This window comes from Peromyscus maniculatus, chromosome 2 (assembly GCF_049852395.1).
Source record: "Peromyscus maniculatus bairdii isolate BWxNUB_F1_BW_parent chromosome 2, HU_Pman_BW_mat_3.1, whole genome shotgun sequence".
NCBI lineage: Eukaryota > Metazoa > Chordata > Mammalia > Rodentia > Cricetidae > Peromyscus > Peromyscus maniculatus.
Window position 1 is genome coordinate 136,162,226 of NC_134853.1, and position 19,158 is coordinate 136,181,383.

Below are 19,158 nucleotides of genomic sequence, written 5' to 3' on the forward strand. Positions count from 1 at the left end.
AAAAAAAAAAAAAGATACCAGGCAACCACTCAACCAATTCAGTTATTAAAGTTTCAAACCAGAGAAAAATGGTTGAGGTGCAAAATGGTTGATGTGCCTATTTAACATATCGAAACAGACCTGACCGCCAGGTTCTCCCAGCATCCCTCAGTCCCTATCTGCTAAAGGGGATGGCTGGCATACTGGGTTCTCTCCTGAACTCTCCAACCCAGTGGCTGGGCTGCCCTTCCCCAAGGGGCACTTCCCTATATAGAGAACAATTACCCAGACATTTTGTTACCCTCTCTTTTTGTACCTTTGGCCTTCAGGCTGCTGAGCCTGGTTCCCTTCTCCTCCTTCTCCCTCCCTTCCTCCTCTCCGCACATGGCCCACCTCAGTCTGGTCATGTCCACTCTGGACTCTCCCAGATGTCTCTGCTTCTACCTATGCTCTCCCGTTTATCTACAATAAATTTTCTCCTCTACCATACCTAGGAGCAGTCACATCCTTTATATATATTTTTCTTTTCTTTTCTTCTTCTTCTTCTTCTTTTTTTTTTTTTTTTGGTTTTTTGAGACAGGCTTTCTCTGTGTAGCTTTTCATTCATACCCCAGTTCTGGAATATAATTATTTATTTTTTAATTAATTAATTTTTTTAGTTTTTCGAGACAGTTTCTTTGGGTAGCTATGGAGTTTATTGTGTATGCAGTGTTCTGTCTGCAGGCCAGAGAGGGCGCCACATCGTATTACAGATGGTTGTGAGCCACCCTAGGGTTGCTGGGAATTGAACTCAGGAACTCTGGAAGAGCCAATGCTCTTAACGGTTGAGCCATCTCTCCAGCCCAATATTTTTTAATTTTTCTTTCTTTCTTTCTTTCTTTTTTTTTTTTTTTTTTTTTTTTTTTTTTGGTTTTTCGAGACAGGGTTTCTCTGTGTAGCTTTGCACCTTTCCTGGAACTAACTTTGTAGCCCAGGCTGGCCTCGAACTCACAGAGATCCACCTGCCTCTGTCTCCCGAGTGCTGGGATTAAAGACGTGTGCTACCACCGCCCGGCAAATTTTTAAAAAATTGTTTCTTAGCCACAGAACCAGAGAGGCTATATAGCAGGGGGGACCCTAGGATGACTGTGGCTTATAATAAGTTTTGGTTTTATTCAATTACTGGGCAAGTCTCAGTGAAACATTTCACTATTAGGATAAGAATTTATACTGTATCGTATGTGACTTGGGTGAAGCGGAAGTCGGGTCTCTTTTTCGTGGCGCCTCCTAGGCGGTCGGCCGTGTCAAGATGAAGCTGAACATCTCCTTCCCTGCCACCGGCTGTCAGAAACTCATCGAAGTGGACGATGAGCGCAAGCTGCGTACGTTCTACGAGAAGCGCATGGCCACGGAAGTGGCTGCCGATGCGCTGGGTGAGGAGTGGAAGGGCTATGTGGTCCGAATCAGTGGCGGGGATGACAAACAAGGTTTTCCCATGAAGCAAGGCGTGTTGACCCACGGCAGAGTGTGCCTGCTGTTGAGTAAGGGGCATTCTTGTTACAGACCAAAGAGAAGTGGAGAGAGGAAGCGCAAGTCTGTTCGAGGATGCATCGTGGATGCCAATCTCAGTGTTCTCAACTTGGTTATTGTAAAAAAAGGAGAGAAGGATATTCCTGGACTGACAGATACTACTGTGCCTCGTCGGTTGGGACCTAAAAGAGCTAGCAGAATCCGAAAGCTTTTTAATCTCTCTAAAGAAGATGATGTCCGCCAATATGTGGTCAGAAAGCCGTTGAACAAAGAAGGTAAGAAGCCCAGGACCAAAGCACCAAAGATTCAGCGTCTTGTTACTCCACGTGTCCTGCAACACAAACGCCGTCGTATTGCTCTAAAGAAACAACGAACCAAGAAAAACAAGGAGGAGGCTGCAGAATATGCTAAACTTTTGGCCAAGAGAATGAAGGAAGCCAAAGAAAAGCGCCAGGAACAGATCGCCAAGAGACGTAGGCTGTCCTCTCTGAGAGCTTCTACTTCTAAGTCTGAGTCCAGTCAAAAATAAGTCTTTAAGGGTAACAAATAAATGATTATACCTTAAAAAAAAAAAGAAAAGAATTTATACTGTATCAAGCTGATAATAGAAAAATAAATTAATTAATTTAAAAAATTATTTCTAGCAGGACGGTGGAAGCTCATGACTTTAATCCCAACATTCGGGAGGCAGAGCTCTGTGAGTTCAAGGCCAGCCAGGTCTACAGAGTAAGATCCAGGACAGGCACCAAAACAACACAGAGAAACCCTGTCTTGAAATATACAAAACAAAACTAAGAAATGATTTCTTTTCACCCAGCAGTGGTGGCCTACGCCTTTGATCCCAGCACTCAGAGGCAGAGACAGGCAGATCTTTGTTAGTTCAAGGCCTGCCTGGTCTAGGTAATGAGTTCTAGGCTAGCCACAGCTATGTACAGAGACACTGTCTCAAAAACAACTCTAAAATGCCACACTCAGACAGACAGACAGACAGACAGACAGACAGACACACACACACACACACACACACACACACACACACACACACACACACACACACACCACGAAGCGGGATATTTTACTTTTCCCCAACATATGGAGTATCCAGGGTTCCCAGGTGCTGGGCCACTTCCTGTCCTCCCACCCAAGACAGGGTCTCTCTGTGTAGCCCTGGCTGTCCTGGAACTCACTCTGTAGACCAGGCTGGCCTCCAACTCACAGGATCTTCCTGCCTCTCCATGCGGAGTGCTGGGATTAAAGGCGTGTACCACCCCTACTGAGTTTACCCTGCCCACCGCCCAAGCTTTCCTGTCCACTGGCTCCCTGAGGAGGCCACTTGTTCTCAATTTCTTCATCTCTTCAAAGAGGGATCAGCAGGGAAACATGAGGCACTCTGGTGCAGCAGACAGGCTGTTCACTTGCTTTGTTTGTTTGTTTGTTTGTTTGTTTTCAGACAGGGTCTTAGCCTAGACTGGCCTCAGACTCACTACGCAGTAAACAATGACCCTCCAGCTCCCAAGTATTGCTATTATGTCCATTGTGGACTCTAGTTATTCTCTGGATTTGAGGAATGACTCTTTCCTCTTGAACTAAGTGTCCACAGCCTGCGAGGGCAGCACCTTGTATCTGGTGAGCACTGGCATTTCCTCAGCACGGGTCCTGGAGTGAGCACATGCCCCAGCAGTATTGGCCCGGGGTGGGGGTGGGGGGCTCAGTAACGGGCTTGCTCAGAGAGACATTTGAGCAAGGCCTTGCTTCTTCTCTGTGGGTATAAACAGTGGCAGCTGTGAATTTGGAAACAATCAGAAATGACTCCGTGAATAAATCTTCATCTGTGCCAGGAGCTGCTAGTGTTACAGTTACACACTTAATGAAGACGGAACGTTTAGTGTAAAGCGGGTTGGCAGAAGAAGAGATTTCTCTCCTGGAATACGGGACTCTACCTTACAGAAACCGCTGCTTGTGGCCAGGGAATCACATCACACATCTTCTTCCACTCACTTCGGTCCTGAGCGGCCACCCAGTCACTTCTCTCTTCACATCTCAGACACATTTCCCAGGGTGTCCTGGCACTGCTGTGGCATCCTGCTGGAGCTGACAAAGTGACACACGGTCAGATAAAAGGAGCCAAAGCGCTCAGATCCAAACTCAGCTGCACCAACCAACACACAGCCGCTGAGCCGTAAGAAAGACTTGAGAGTTTGGACACCGGCCACTGCCCAAGATGGCTGCCAAGCATTAGAGGCACCCTTGACTATTATTCTGTCTACATAAGGTTTGGGAGAAGCCATAGAGGGCCCAAGTGCTCTACACCACCTCAGGGCTGGACCCTGTCCCTGTACAATATTGTTGGCTCTATGGTTCCATTAGAACATCTAAGCAGTCAGCTATGGCAATGCACTGGGGAGGCAGAGGCAGGAGGATCTCGGTGAGTTCACAGCCAGCCTGGTCTACATAACAAGTTCCAGTCTAGCTAGGGAACCATAGTGAGATCCTGGGCCCCAGCCACTACAATAACAACAAAATTGCCAAAAACTCCGTCTGAATAACAGCTACAGGAATATTTCCATTCCCATCAGCCTCAGCAGTTGCCCAGGACGGAACCGGTCCCCTTGTGCACAGAATGAAGCTAGTCTCCTGACTTGCCCCGCCCCCCCACTGTCTTCTTGTCCCCTACCTGCCCTAGCTAAGTAAGCTGGGAACAGGACCTCTCTGCCTCAGCAGCTCTGCTTGCAGCTAACCTTCCTCCCAGGCCCCACTCCAGGAGCACACTGCTCTGGTGCCCAGCCAGGCTCCTCCTGCTTCTATCCTCAGAACAACGCCGAGCTCTTGTACACAAAAATAGATAGCATTCAGGCGGACATCTTGGCAGCCAACAAGGTCAATGTTACCAAAGGTGAGCAGAGGGTGAGGGGACCCAGAGCCCAGGCAGAGGCAGCAACCAGGCTCATGCTGGCTTTCGCTGCCCGCAGCGTTACACCTCTGTGAAGGCACCACCAACAGCTGCTTCAGCTTTTTCATGGGTCCTGGAGATATGAACGAGGTGGAATACATCGCCCACTTTGAGAGGCGTCCTTCGGAACCCAAGGAGTGACAGGACCCGTGTGGCAAACCAGGAAGGCCAAGGCTGTGCCTCCCAGAAGCCTGCCTGCCAGCAGGAAGGCTTTGAAGAAAGTGCCACTTGGTTCTGGGTGGGAAGCTGGGAGATAGAAAATGCAGTGGGGAAGAGGGGAAGCCGTTGCTGCAGAAGATTCTAATAAAGAGTTTTGATATCTCGTACTGTGTAGTTTGAAGGGAACGGAGAGCGATAAGAGCTGTGTGATAGGGTTCGGGAGTGCTCCCACTTATCAAAAGCAGGTCCCAAGGGAAGGGTCACTGAGGCTCTGGAAGAGCTCCAGGGCACACTGTGGCCTTGCGTGGAGGCCCTTGATTCTTTAAGACAGTGGTTCTCAACCTCCCTAATGCTGCGACCCTTCAAAATGGTTCCTCATGCTGTGGGGACTCCAACCATAAAACCATTTTCTTTTTTTTTTTTTTTTTTAAAGATTTATTTATTTATAGCCGGGCGTTGGTGGCGCATGCCTTTAATCCCAGCACTCGGGAGGCAGAGCCAGGCGGATCTCTGTGAGTTCGAGGCCAGCCTGGGCTACCAAGTGAGCTCCCGGAAAGGCGCAAAGCTACACAGAGAAACCCTGTCTCGAAAAAAAAAAACAAAACAAACAAACAAACAAAAAACAAAAAAAAAACAAACAAAAAAAAAGATTTATTTATTTATTATGTATACAGTGTTCTGTCTGCAAGTATGCCTGCAGGCCCAAAGAAGGAACCAGATCTCATTACAGATGGCTTTCAGCCACCATGTGGTTGCTGGGAATTGAACTCAGGACATTTGGAAGAACAGCCAGTGCTCTTAACCTCTGAGCCATCTCTCCAGCCCCATAAAATCATTTTCACTGCTACTTCATTACTGTAATTTTGCTCCTGTTATGAATTGTAATGTAAATATCTGTTTTCCGATGGTCTCAGGTGACACCCACAAAAGGGTCCTTTGACCTGCAAAGGGGTCACAACCCCCAGGTTGAGAACTGCTGCTCTAAGTTATCACACACCTGCTTCTCTCCTGCCTTTTGCCTTGTCTGTTCCCTCAACCCCTTCCATTTCCAGTCTTCGTGTTTACATCTCATCGTGTCCAAAGCAACTCCAGCCGGGTAGTGGTGGCGCAGGCCTTTAATCCCAGCACCAGGCCACTCTCTGAGTTCGAGGCCAGCCTGGGAGAGAGAGGAAGGGGAAGAGCTTTACATCAGGATGCAGGGCGGTTCTATTTCCAGCCAGGATCTCAATGTGTGGCCCAGGCCAATCCTGAACTCCTGCCTGAACTTCTGCCTCTTGAGCGATGGGGTTAAAGGTTGGAGCCACTATGCCCAGCTGAGATTATACTCTTGTTAGCATAAAGGAAATAGATAAGGACTAGGACCAGAAAACAAGCTTCCAAAGATGTCTGACACACACGCCAGAAAGACAGAGTCTGTTTCCCTTAACATCACCTCCTAGAAAAAAAGTAAATTACAAGCTACAGCAGCTGCAATTCATTACTACTTTTGGACGAATAATGGTAGTCTAGAGCCATGAGACTACCTCCAAAAATTTTTATGCAGTTTATCACTATACTTATTCTCCGGCGGGTCCAAGTTACGGCGCACGGAGTTGCCTTAAATATAAGGCATAAATGGAACACCGTTTTTTCCGCTGGACATAGTATTCATATTTCTATAAACCTTATCACAAATGGTAACTTTTTACTCCAAACTATGTAATACATCATCGCTCATAAACCCATAAAAGTTCTACCATTTGGAAGGAAACCAAGATCGAAAAAAGAAACGAGCGATCTGGTTTTTAAATTAAGCTACAAGCCTGTGCGGTGCATTGTGGATATGTAAATGAGGCCAAGGGGCCGCCCTCAGTTCTGCGGAAATACCTTAACTAGTTCCTTCCCCTTCCCCGGGTAAAGGTGTTGGGCGACCACCAGGGGGCAGTGCAACGCCAGGTTTTTTTTTTTTTTTTTTTTTTTTTTTTTCCGGAATGTAAACCTACGAAGCAGTCTGAATTAAAATTGTCACTCCAGGAGAAGGGTAGTCAGGTGTAGAGCCCTTGTATGTACACAGGGCACTGGATTGTACCCTCCGCACTAATCAGTAAATAAAAACAGCTCGAAAATGATTGTGTCACTACATTCACTTAACACAAAGTACTGAGCATCCCAGTTCCCACAAGAGGGGCTGGAGAAGAGCAGAGAGGCACCGTAACTTTCCTCATCTCAGATTTACTTCGAATGTAATCAGAGAATAATACAACTAGACAGCTGTGGGATTTGGTTAGCTTGTTTGGGGGCGTTTGGAATGGGGTCTCTTGTAGCTCAGGTTAGCCTCAATCACTCCATGCAGCTGAAAATGACTTTGAATTCCAGATCCTTCTGCCTAGTGCTGGGACAACTGGCATCGGTCACCACATCAAACGTGGATTTTGTTGTTCCAGATAGGTGCTTTTGTTTCTGTTGTTGTTTGTTCATGTAGCCCTTGCTAGACCAGAACTCAATGTATAGACCAGGCTGACCCTGAACTCACAGACGTCTGTCTGCCTCTGACTCCCTAGTGTGGGGGTGAAAGTTAAGATGTCACATCCTGTTGGGGTGAACTGACACTCCCTTTCATCATCACACAAATTCACACCTGTGGTTTTGGGTTGTGACAGCTGAGGGGCGGGAGTCAGGGAGCCAGCTGGAACAGTGTTTTCCGTTTGTGGGTTTGCTTGGTTGTGTTTTGGAGACAGAGTTTCTATTTTCTCTGTGTAGCCCTGGCTGTCCTGGAACTCACTCTGTAGACCAGGCTGGCCTCCAACTCACAGGATCTTCCTGCCTCTCCATGCGGAGTGCTGGGATTAAAGGCGTGTACCACCCCTGACTGAGTTTACCCTGCCCACCGCCCAAGCTTTCCTGTCCACTGGCTCCCTGAGGAGGCCACTTGTTCTCAATTTCTTCATCTGTTCAAAGAGGGATCAGCAGGGAAACATGAGGCACTCTGGTGCAGACAGGCTGTTCACTTGCTTTGTTTGTTTGTTTTCAGACAGGGTCTTAGCCTAGACTGGCCTCAGACTCACTACGCAGTAAACAATGACCCTCCAGCTCCCAAGTATTGCTATTATGTCCATTGTGGACTCTAGTTATTCTCTGGATTTGAGGAATGACTCTTTCCTCTTGAACTAAGTGTCCACAGCCTGCGAGGGCAGCACCTTGTATCTGGTGAGCACTGGCATTTCCTCAGCACGGGTCCTGGAGTGAGCACATGCCCCAGCAGTATTGGCCCGGGGTGGGGGTGGGGGGCTCAGTAACCTGCTTGCTCAGAGAGACATTTGAGCAAGGCCTTGCTTCTTCTCTGTGGGTATAAACAGTGGCAGCTGTGAATTTGGAAACAATCAGAAATGACTCCGTGAATAAATCTTCATCTGTGCCAGGAGCTGCTAGTGTTACAGTTACACACTTAATGAAGACGGAGCGTTTAGTGTAAAGCGGGTTGGCAGAAGAAGAGATTTCTCTCCTGGAATACGGGACTCTACCTTACAGGAACCGCTGCTTGTGGCCAGGGAATCACATCACACATCTTCTTCCACTCACTTCGGTCCTGAGCGGCCACCCAGTCACTTCTCTCTTCACATCTCAGACACATTTCCCCAGGGTGTCCTGGCACTGCTGTGGCATCCTGCTGGAGCTGACAAAGTGACACACGGTCAGATAAAAGGAGCCAAAGCGCTCAGATCCAAACTCAGCTACACCGACGGACACACAGCCGCTGAGCCGTAAGAAAGACTTGAGAGTTTGGACACCGGCCACTGCCCAAGATGGCTGCCAAGCATTAGAGGCACCCTTGACTATTATTCTGTCTACATAAGGTTTGGGAGAAGCCATAGAGGGCCCAAGTGCTCTACACCACCTCAGGGCTGGACCCTGTCCCTGTACAATATTGTTGGCTCTATGGTTCCATTAGAACATCTAAGCAGTCAGCTATGGCAATGCAGTCGGGATTCCTAGCATTGGGGAGGCAGAGGCAGGAGGATCTCGGTGAGTTCACAGCCAGCCTGGTCTACATAACAAGTTCCAGTCTAGCTAGGGAACCATAGTGAGATCCTGGGCCCCAGCCACTACAATAACAACAAAATTGCCAAAAACTCCGTCTGAATAACAGCTACAGGAATATTTCCATTCCCATCAGCCTCAGCAGTTGCCCAGGACGGAACCGGTCCCCTTGTGCACAGAATGAAGCTAGTCTCCTGACTTGCCCCGCCCCCCCACTGTCTTCTTGTCCCCTACCTGCCCTAGCTAAGTAAGCTGGGAACAGGACCTCTCTGCCTCAGCAGCTCTGCTTGCAGCTAACCTTCCTCCCAGGCCCCACTCCAGGAGCACACTGCTCTGGTGCCCAGCCAGGCTCCTCCTGCTTCTATCCTCAGAACAACGCCGAGCTCTTGTACACAAAAATAGATAGCATTCAGGCGGACATCTTGGCAGCCAACAAGGTCAATGTTACCAAAGGTGAGCAGAGGGTGAGGGGACCCAGAGCCCAGGCAGAGGCAGCAACCAGGCTCATGCTGGCCTTCGCTGCCCGCAGCGTTACACCTCTGTGAAGGCACCACCAACAGCTGCTTCAGCTTTTTCATGGGTCCTGGAGATATGAACGAGGTGGAATACATCGCCCACTTTGAGAGGCGTCCTTCGGAACCCAAGGAGTGACAGGACCCGCGTGGCAAACCAGGAAGGCCAAGGCTGTGCCTCGCAGAAGCCTGCCTGCCAGCAGGAAGGCTTTGAAGAAAGTGCCACTTGGTTCTAAGTGGGAAGCTGGGAGATAGAAAATGCAGCGGGGAAGAGGGGAAGCCGTTGCTGCAGAAGTCTAATAAAGAGTTTTGATATCTCGTACTGTGTAGTTTGAAGGGAACGGAGAGCTATAAGAGCTGTGTGATAGGGTTCGGGAGTGCTCCCACTTATCAAAAGCAGGTCCCAAGGGAAGGGTCACTGAGGCTCTGGAAGAGCTTCAGGGCACACTGTGGCCTTACGTGGAGGCCCTTGATTCTTTAAGACAGTGGTTCTCAACCTCCCTAATGCTGCGACCCTTCAAAACGGTTCCTCATGCTGTGGGGACTCCAACCATAAAATCATTTTCACTGCTACTTCATTACTGTAATTTTGCTCCTGTTATGAATCCTAATGTAAATATGTTTTCCGATGGTCTCAGGTGACACGCATAAAAGGATTCTTTGACCCACAAAGGGGTCACAACCCCCAGGTTGAGAACTGCTGCTCTAAGTTATCACACACCTGCTTCTCGCCTGCCTTTTGCCTTGTCTGTTCCCTCAACCCCTTCCATTTCCATCCTTCATGTTTACATCTCATCGTGTCCAAAGCAGCTCCAGCCGGGCGGTGGTGGCGCAGGCCTTTAATCCCAGCACCAGGCCACTCTCTGAGTTCGAGGCCAGCCTTGGAGAGAGAGAGGAAGGGGAAGAGCTTTACATCAGGATGCAGGGCGGTTCTATTTCCAGCCAGGATCTCAATGTGTGGCCCAGGCCAATCCTGAACTCCTGCCTGAACTTCTGCCTCCTGAGCGCTGGGGTTAAAGGTTGGAGCCACTATGCCCAGCTGAGATTATACTCTTGTTAGCATAAAGGAAATAGATAAGGACTAGGACCAGAAAACAAGCTTCCAAAGATGTCTGACACACACGCCAGAAAGACAGAGTCTGTTTCCCTTAACATCACCTCCTAGAAAAAAATAAATTACAAGCTACAGCAGCTACAATGCATTACTACTTTTGGACGAATAATGGTAGTCTAGAGCCATGAGACTACCTCCAAAAATTTTTATGCACTTTATCACTATAATAATCCTCCGGCGGGTCCAAGTTACGGCGCACGGAGTTGCCTTAAATATAAGGCATTGGTGGAACACCGTGTTTCCGCTGGGCATAGTATTCATATTTCTATAAACCTTATCACAAATGGTAACTTTTTACTCCAAACTATGTAATACTTCATCGCTCATAAACCCGTAAAAGTTCTACCATTTGGAAGGAAACCAAGATCGAAAAAAGAAACGAGCGATTTGGTTTTTAAATTAAGCTACAAGCCTGTGCGGTGCATTGTGGATATGTAAATGAGGCCAAGGGACCGCCCTCAGTTCTCCGGAAATACCTTAACTAGTTCCTTCCCCTTCCCCGGGTAAAGGTGTTGGGCGACCACCAGGGGGCAGTGCAACGCCAGGTTTTTTTTTTTTTTTTTTTTTTTTTTTTTTTTTTTCCGGAATGTAAACCTACGAAGCAGTCTGAATTAAAATTGTCACTCCAGGAGAAGGGTAGTCAGGTGTACATGGGGCACTCGATTGCACCCTCCGCACTAATCAGTACATAAACAACAGCTCGAAAATGATTGTGTCACTACATTCACTTAACACAAAGTACTGAGCATCCCAGTTCCCACAAGAGGGGCTGGAGAGGGCAGAGAGGCACCGTAACTTTCCTCATCTCAGATTTACTTCGAATGTAATCAGAGAATAATACAACTAGACAGCTGTGGGATTTGGTTAGCTTGTTTGGGGGCGTTTGGAGTGGGGTCTCTTGTAGCTCAGGTTAGCCTCAATCACTCCATGCAGCTGAAAATGACTTTGAATTCGAGATCCTTCTGCCTAGTGCTGGGACAACTGGCATCGGTCACCACATCAAACGTGGATTTTGTTGTTCCAGAAAGGTGCTTTTGTTCCTGTTGTTGTTTGTTCATGTAGCCCTTGCTAGACCAGAACTCAATGTATAGACCAGGCTGACCCTGAACTCACAGACGTCTGTCTGCCTCTGACTCCCTAGTGTGGGGGTGAAAGCTAAGATGTCACATCATGTTGGGGTGAACTGACACTCCCTTTCATCATCACACAAATTCACACCTGTGGTTTTGGGTTGTGACAGCTGAGGGGCGGGAGTCAGGGAGCCAGCTGGAACAGTGTTTTCCGTTTGTGGGTTTGGTTGCTTGGTTGTGTTTTGGAGACAGAGTTTCTATTTTCTCTGTGTAACAGCCCTGGCTGTCCTGGAACTCACTCTGTAGACCAGGCTGGCCTCGAACTCACAGAGATTCACCTGCCTCTGCCTCCTGAGTGTTGGGATTAAAGGCTTGTGCCACCATTCTTGACAGCTAACTAATTTTTAAAAAGGAAATATGCTGCAGGAGAGACAGACACTCTGAGGGAGAGACAAATTGTCTCAGAGAGACTTACCTCTCTGAGAGGGAGTTGGGGTGAGGCTTGCTTGCTTACTTTTAATAACTTAGACTTACTTGGTCTTGTCTCCTCTGTCATTTGTGTGGGATCCATATCTGGGTAGCTAAATGGATACCTCACCATCTTAAGCAGTAAGCTTTACAGCACCAGCTGTCTTTTTGGCCGTTTGGGGTAAGATGTGATGGGTCATTAGGAATTGGGCTTCAAACACTTTGATTTGGGGCCTTTTTTGTCTCAACATGGTCCCCTGACAGCAAGGTCAAATCAAAATCTTGGTATAGGTCCAAGATATCTACCCCCCACCCACCCCAGCACACCATTCCTTATGGCGACAGGGACCTGGTGACGGAGCCCTGGTGACACTGGTTTACCATAGGCTGTAAATCCTAAAGAATAAAAGGATACAGTGGCATTTTATGGGGGAGCGGGGTTAGTTACTGTAAGAAACTGAAAGGTCAGGCCGGTTCAGCTAGTACAGTGCTTATCTTCGATGCCTACACACACTCAAGCACTTGAGAGGGAGGAGAGTGAGTCTTAGTGAATTCAAGAGGCCAGCCCGAGACATCACAGGGGTCAGAAGGTCCTCTGTGGTGGGAGACAGCAGTGGGTGTTGCTGGTAATGATCGAGAGCTCTGAGATAACACAGACCTTCTAGAGTTCAAGGGCCTGTGACCTGAAAGACACCAACCTCCCCAAAAGGTTAAATGAACAAGGGACAGATGAGAAGAGAAGAACATTGGTGAGCACACCCAGGAGAGGTAGAACCACAAAAGCCACCCATGTGTCCACTACAGGAGTCCTCCTTGGAGAAAGGCACACACGTGTAAATTATAGGAGTCTTCCCTTGGAGATGCCCGCTTGCTCATTTCCTAGTTCCTTCCCCCTTTCCTCTACTGTGGACTACATAACACACTACTCAAGGGCTTGAGGGTCTCTTTTCAATTTATTTTAAAGATTATTTATTTTAGTCGGGCAGTGGTAGCACAAGCCTTTTAACCCTAGCACTTGGGAGGCAGAGGCCGGAGGATCTCAGTGAGTTTGAGACCAGCCTTGTCAACAAATCCAGTTCAGGGCAGCTAGGGCTGTTATACAGAAAAACCCTGTCTTGAGAAAAAAAAAAAAAAAAGAAAAGAAAAAAAAGGTGATTATTTTTATGTGTCTGCTTCACCTGCACATAAACCACATGTGTGCCTGATGCCCATGGAGGTCAGAAGAGGGTGTCAGATCCCCTGGCACTGGAGCTACACATGGTCGTGAGCCACCATATGGAATTGTTAAAGAAAACAAAAACTAGGTGGTGGTGGCCCACATTTTCAATCCCAGTACTCAGGATGAAGAGGTAAGAGACTCTCTCTGAGTTTAGGGTCAGCCTCGTCTACAAAGCAAGTTCCAGGACAGCCAGAGCTGTTACACAGAGAAACCCTGTCTCCAAAACAAACAAAACAAAACAAAAACAAGCAAAAAAGCCAAGAGATAGTTTATTCTGGAGCCATATTTAGGTTACTCCAAATTTTATATTCCAACAAGGAAGCAGTTTCATGAAGTCTTATAATTTGACAGAACAAGAAAATTTCATAAATCAGGGGAACTTGAAATTTTCTTTGGCAGCTACAGCAAGACGAGGCTAGCTCTCCTGCAGACAAACGTCCGACCACCTTCTTAGTTGGGGGTTGGTGGAAGTTAGTGCTCTGCTAAGTTAATAGACTCTAACAGGCTTGGTTCCAGGATGTCAGTTCTGTCTGACAGAGTTGGTGAAGGGCGGCCAAGGTCTGCAGTATTCTGTAAGGACTGAGCTGTGTATCTGAGGTGAGTGTGGGCCTCTCTGAGAGGCAGTGGAGGCAGGGCTGGGGGAGCTGTAAAGTTATAATGGCTTCTTAGTTTTTTGAGGCAAGCAAGCTCCCAATATGGAGCCTTGGCTGACCTGAAACTCACTGGGGAGTCCAGGATGCTAGGATGTCTTCAAACTCATGGGCAATCTTCTCTCTGGAGTGCTTGGATTCCTGGCACTGAGGACTCTCACTGGAGCATGTAATGAAAGGTCTAAGACTCCCTCCAGGAACAGGTCTAGGATAAAAGTTCCTAAACTGTCTGGGTTTTATTTTATATTTTAATAGTATTTTTAATTATGCATGTGTGAATGCAGGTGCTGGGGGCCCGAGAGAGCCTCAGATCCATTGCTTGGAGCTGGAGTTACAGGTGGTTGGGAGCCACGGGCTGTGGGTGCTGGGAAACCAACTCGGGTCTGTGCCAGAGTAGGAAGCACTCTCGACCACTGACCCCTCTCCATCTCCTTGGTTGGCTTTGTAGAATGTCAAAAAAGGAAAGTGGAAAGTGCTTATAAAACTATATTCTAGAATATAGGACCGCTAAACCTGCCTGTTTTCTTTGGCGGGCGCCGGGCTCTCTGTACAGCCCTGGAACTCCAGAAATGTGTCTCCCGTTGTTATCTTGCCAGCTTGATTGTCTCTGAGTAATATGACATACTGAGACAAGAGATCTGCCTGGAGGGAGGAGCCTATTAAAAAATATTGACATACTGAGACAGGTAATAACGAGATCTGCCTGGAGGAAGAGGCTATTAAAAAATATTTTGATCCGGGCGCTGGTGGTGCACACCTTTAATCCCAGCACTCGGGAGGCAGAGGCAGGCGGATCTCTGTGAGTTCGAGGCCAGCCTGGGCTACAGAGCGAGATCCAGGAAAGGCGCAAAACTACACAGAAGAAACCCTGTCTTGAAAAACCAAAAAAATAAAAATAAAAATAAAAATCTGTGGATTAGAAAATATTTTGAGACCGTCGGTGGTGGCGCACGCCTTTAATCCCAGCACTCGGGAGGCGGAGCCAGGCGGATCTCTGTGAGTTCGACGCCAGCCTGGTCTACAGAGCGAGATCCAGGACAGGCACCAAAACTACAGAGAAACCCTGTCTCGAACCTCTCCACTCCCAGCCAAAAAAAAAAAAAAAAAAAATCTTTTAAAAGGCTAATGGGGCCGGGCGTTGGTGGCGCGCACCTTTAATCCCAGCACTCGGGAGGCAGAGCCAGGCGGATCTCTGTGAGTTCGAGGCCAGCCTGGGCTACCAAGTGAGCTCCAGGAAAGGCGCAAAGCTACACAGAGAAACCCTGTCTCAAAAAAAACCAAAAAAAAAAAAAAAAAAAAGGCTAATGGGAAGCCGGGCGTGGTGGCGCACGCCTTTAATCCCAGCACTCGGGAGGCAGAGCCAGGCGGATCTTTGTGAGTTCGAGGCCAGCCTGGGCTACCAAGTGAGCTCCAGGAAAGGCGCAAAGCTACGCAGAGAAACCCTGTCTCGAAAAACCAAAAAAAAAAAAAAAAAAAAAAGGCTAATGGGAGCGTTTAAAACAATGGAAGCCGGGCGGTGTGAGCCTAAGTCTTAACGAAATTTCTGGAGGAAAACTGCCATTCTGGGAAAATATTAACTGCCCACCATGCTCAGAAATATTAACTCTATTTTTGAACCAGCGATTATGTAGCCCTGCATAAACAGGACCTCAAAAAATTAGCTTAAGACTCAGAGTTGTTCCTCTCCACGGAAATCTTTAGTAAAAGGCGAAAGATTTATACGATCTGAAGAGAAACCAGAGTATGACCTCACCCTCCCGCCTACCATCCTCGGACGCCTGCAACTCCTACACAACCAATGGGAACTAATGCCACAAAAGAAGTGGTCAATGACTTCTGCTTTCCCCTCACAGGAAGTCTCCTGAAGCGGCATCACTATTCAGAAAACAAAATGAAAAAGAAAAAAAATAAAAGACTTTACACTTTTAAATAAAAGCGCGGATCTGTGTGCAATGCATTGTGGGTATGTAAAAGAGGTTGCGTCACAAGCCGGGTTTCCAATGCCTTTGGCCCTGGGCAGCAGAGCTGCGCCACCATCAGGGCCGGGGCGAAAACCGTATTTACAGGAGTATACACACCGACCACAGAGTCGGACTTTTCGGGAAGGGGTACCGCAGTCCCACCCTTAGAGAGGGAGCTGTTGGCAGCTGACGGCCGCTGAGGAGGGAGACCGGGGTAGGTTGCTCCTGCCCCAGGATGACTCCACACCCGTGTGCATTTGGGCAGCGCTGGTTGGACTCAGGAGGTTAACAAGAACTTGACAACAACAAGAAAACAGTACATAAAATAATGAAATTTATAGTTAAGAATAAGCCTCTGTGTGTGATTTATTTGGGAGCTGGGTGGTAAGCCCCCCCAAAAGAGTAAAATACCAAAAACAACAATTGGCCGTTCAGTTCTTTATTAGACTATCAGGTGTTTTAGACAGGCAAAGTAACACAGCTTCACAGAGTTAAACAAACGCAACGTAAAAGAATGCAGCACATCTTTGCATCATTAAAACAAATGTTCTACAGCACAAAGAAATGTAACACGTCTTAAAATAACATTCTACAATTGTTTCCTATTCTTTTTTTTTTTTTTTTTTTTTAATAGGGTCTCACTGTAATCCAGACAGACCCAGACCCCACTGTATAGCCCAGGAATGTGAATATCTTTGGAAACTGGGTTATACCAGGCATTTTGTCTAAAATGCATGGAGTGTTCAGTTGGACTGCCAGGAAACCAGGAGCAGAAGGGGAGTCGGGAATCTCTGCCTCCACTACATTTTGTGCTCTGCTTTGGTCCAGCTGCTCCCTTCAGGATATAGGTAACCGCTCAGGGAGTGTCTGTCTGAAATCTTTGGCACTGAGACCACTCCATTCCCTTTAATGCTAAAGGCACAAAGGTGCCCAAGGAATCTTGCTGTCAAGGTTGTCTGTTGTTGTTGTTTTGGGTGGTTTTTTTTTTTTTTTTTGCCATATTATATTCTAAACTCCCCAAAAGTGCCTAAAGGTATCCAGGTGTTGCCCTAAACCTTATCACCTTGGATTCTAGGGACAATGGGATATCAGAGAAGATGGGCAATTATCTCCTATGGCAATCATAGCAATCCTCCTGCCTCTGCCTCCTGAGTGCTGGCATTACAGACACGGGCCATCACACCTGATTTGTTCTTCAGGGCGCCACTGTTACTGATGGTCAGGGTCTGAGTCTGTGCTTCTAGGCTCCTGGCATCTTCAAGAATTAAATAGGTACTGAGAAGTTGGCTAGAGGTAAAAGTTCTTGTTGCTCTTCCAGAGGACCTGAGTTGGATGGTTCACAACCACCTGTAACTCTAGCTCCTCTTTTAAATCTCCCTGGACACCCACATACCCACACAGACACTCATCTACACATGGCTCAGCAATCAAGAGCACTGACTGCTCTTCCAAAAGTTCCAGGTTCAATTCCCAGCCCCAACATGATGGCTCACAACCATTTGTAACCCCAGTTTCAGGGGATCCCATGCCCTCTTCTGATCTCCTTAGGTGCCAGGCATGCACATAGTATAGACATACATTCAGGCAAACCATCTATACACATACAATAAAAATAAATCTAATAAAAAAAACTTTAAAAAAGAAAAAGCTAGGGTGGTTGTGCACATCTTTAATCCCAGTACTCTGGAGGCAGAGGCAGGCAGATCTCTGAGTTCAAGGCCAGCCTGATTTACAGAGGGAATTCCTGGACAGCCAGGGCTACAGAGACAAACCCTGTATCAGAAAATAAACAAACAAACAAACAAATAAATAAATGAAAGAGAAAGACACTAATGAGAAAGATTCAGTAATGAGGGAGAAAGTGAAAATCCAGCAAAAAGGAAACATTGATAGGAACTCCGGACCAAGAAATGGGGTAGAGGACAGTGGAACCACTTTTCAGATGAGAGTGCAAATGTTACCACCTGTCGGGCCTGCCGACAGTCAGCTGGGTAGCTGGGTAGAGGCGATCGGATTGAAGAGACAAGAAAGAAGACAGAAAAGAGTGGAGAGGTCTGCCGGTCAATGGTGGTCAGCCCTGAGTTTATTTCACAGCCAGCTTATATACAGTCTTGAAGGACAGAGGTAGAACAATGTACAGCACCGGCATTCAGCCACTATCTATCCTGCCTGCATCAAGGAACAGGCAGTTTCATTTTCTGTCTCAATGTACCTCTGGCTGGCATCAGCAGCCTGCATCTAACTAGATAGTGTGTTCCCTCTTGTGGGCTAATCAGGACTGTCTTCCAGCCTTTCAAGGAGACTCTGGGGGCTAATCAGGACATTCTCACAGCCTTGGAGCAAACAAGCCTGAACTCTATTGACTCAGAATAGACTTCAGATTCAGACTGGGAAACTGAGTCAGTTGTGGGTTCCCACAACCACCCCACCAGAGTGATCATGGTTTTTTGAATGGTCCTCATTCCAACTCCATTGACATTCCTCCATCTCTTGACCGGCCTTCCTTCCAGCTCTATTTTTTCAGCATTTACCCTGTGCTGAAGTGACAGAAATATCAGGAAACTAGAGCTACCCATGGTGGCTCACACTGTCAATCTCAGCTCTCAGGAGGCAGGTTAGATGTGAGTTCTAGACCCACCAATTACAAGATGAGGTCCTGTTTAAAAAAATCTATAAAAGACTGGGCATAGTGGCACACACCTTTAATCCTAGCAGAGGGAACAGAGTCAAGTGGATCTCCACGAGTTCAAGGCCAGCCTGGCCTACTTTTTTGTTTTTTGTTTTGTTTTGTTTTTTTCGAGACAGGGTTTCTCTGTGTTGTTTTGGTGCCTGTCCTGGAACTCGCTCTGCAGACCAGGCTGGCCTCGAACTCACAGAGATCCCCCTGCCTCTGCCTCCTCAGTGCTAGGATTAAAGGTGTGTGCCACCACCACCCGGGTTAAATGTTGTCTATTCAAATGCTAAACAGGCAGGTGCCTGGCAGACATCCTTTGAGGAAGTCTTTTTTTTTTTTTTTATATGTATACAGTGCTCTCTCTGTATGGCCAGAGAGGGCACCAGATCTCATTACAGATGGTTGTGAGCCACCATGTGGTTGCTGGGAATTGAACTCAGAACCCCTGGAAGAACAGGCAATGATCTTAACCGCTGAGCCAGCCAGCCTCAGCCTGGTCTACTTACCAAGACAGCTAGAGCTACAGAGAGACTCTGTCTCAAAAATAAATAATCTAAGAAGGGAAGCTGGAGTGTGACGGCTCACATCTGTAATCCCAGCAACTGGGAGGCTGAAGCCAGAAGCCAATACAAGTTTTAGACCAGCCTATTCCACACGGTGAATTCCAGGCAGCCAAGGATATAACGCGAGATCCTGAAAGCTGAGGGAGGAAGGCAGCGAGGGAAAACAGAAAACCAGGAAACTGAGCCGAAGGCTGGATGTTACTTGGCATGTCCCTGCTCGGTTTTTTGGCAAGGGCCTCTGCTGTCGCGAGTGTTCCAGGGCACCGACCTGAAAGGAAAAGTATTGGCTCCGGACCCCCAAGACCGAGTTCTC

General features: G+C 47.5%; 3 long non-coding RNA genes, 1 other non-coding gene and 1 pseudogene across 4 annotated transcripts; 3 read left to right on the plus strand and 2 right to left on the minus strand.

The window, feature by feature from the left end:
• The first annotated feature begins 1,206 nt into the window (after positions 1 to 1,206).
• Positions 1,207 to 2,070, plus strand: LOC143271956 (small ribosomal subunit protein eS6 pseudogene; annotated as a pseudogene).
• Positions 2,071 to 2,944: 874 nt separating this feature from the next.
• Positions 2,945 to 4,760, plus strand: LOC143271958 (uncharacterized). The gene is made up of 2 exons (XR_013049293.1): positions 2,945 to 4,381; positions 4,458 to 4,760. It is a non-coding gene; the product is annotated as an uncharacterized LOC143271958 (long non-coding RNA).
• A 2,832-nt stretch (positions 4,761 to 7,592) lies between these two features.
• On the minus strand, positions 7,593 to 9,055 carry LOC143271959 (uncharacterized). The gene is made up of 2 exons (XR_013049294.1): positions 8,849 to 9,055; positions 7,593 to 8,249 (listed from the first exon to the last, which is right to left on the minus strand). It is a non-coding gene; the product is annotated as an uncharacterized LOC143271959 (long non-coding RNA).
• LOC143271957 (uncharacterized) lies at positions 8,936 to 9,448 on the plus strand. The gene is made up of 2 exons (XR_013049292.1): positions 8,936 to 9,067; positions 9,144 to 9,448. It is a non-coding gene; the product is annotated as an uncharacterized LOC143271957 (long non-coding RNA).
• Positions 9,449 to 15,276: 5,828 nt separating this feature from the next.
• Positions 15,277 to 15,392, minus strand: LOC143272093 (U5 spliceosomal RNA). The gene has a single exon (XR_013049543.1). It is a non-coding gene; the product is annotated as a U5 spliceosomal RNA (small nuclear RNA).
• Positions 15,393 to 19,158: the final 3,766 nt, after the last annotated feature.